We start from the raw sequence: 419 nt of genomic DNA, 5'->3' as shown, positions 1-419 counted from the left end.
TGCATGCCGGTGTGCGCACCAAAAGGAGTGGGGGGGGGGGGGGGAGCGCAGAAAGGCTACTTTAACACAGTCGTTTCCAATGTTCCAAAGTCTTGGTCTTTAATCTCAAAAGCACACAATGTTGTGGATCAGGGTACCTAAACGACTAGCTCTCCAAAATACAGGATTCCTTGCATACACTTCAAAAAAACCCAACCAAACGAAAGTCAAAATACAGTATTAATAACTACTTTAAGGTCTCTAAGCAATGAGGCCTGAATGCTGGTTACTAGTCTACCTGAAATTTGGCTTCAAGGCACGCAGAGTGTGATCTGGAGGAAGTATGGCTCCTATCTGCCTTGGGAGGTGAGCTGCAGGACCCGGCCCGGCCCGCGACAGAGACACTCGGATCACAGGGGTGCAGACCTGCCGGCTCTCTC

The sequence above is a fragment of the Phaethon lepturus genome, unplaced genomic scaffold (genome assembly GCF_000687285.1).
Source record: "Phaethon lepturus isolate BGI_N335 unplaced genomic scaffold, ASM68728v1 scaffold52935, whole genome shotgun sequence".
NCBI lineage: Eukaryota > Metazoa > Chordata > Aves > Phaethontiformes > Phaethontidae > Phaethon > Phaethon lepturus.
This window is presented reverse-complemented; position numbering follows the sequence as displayed.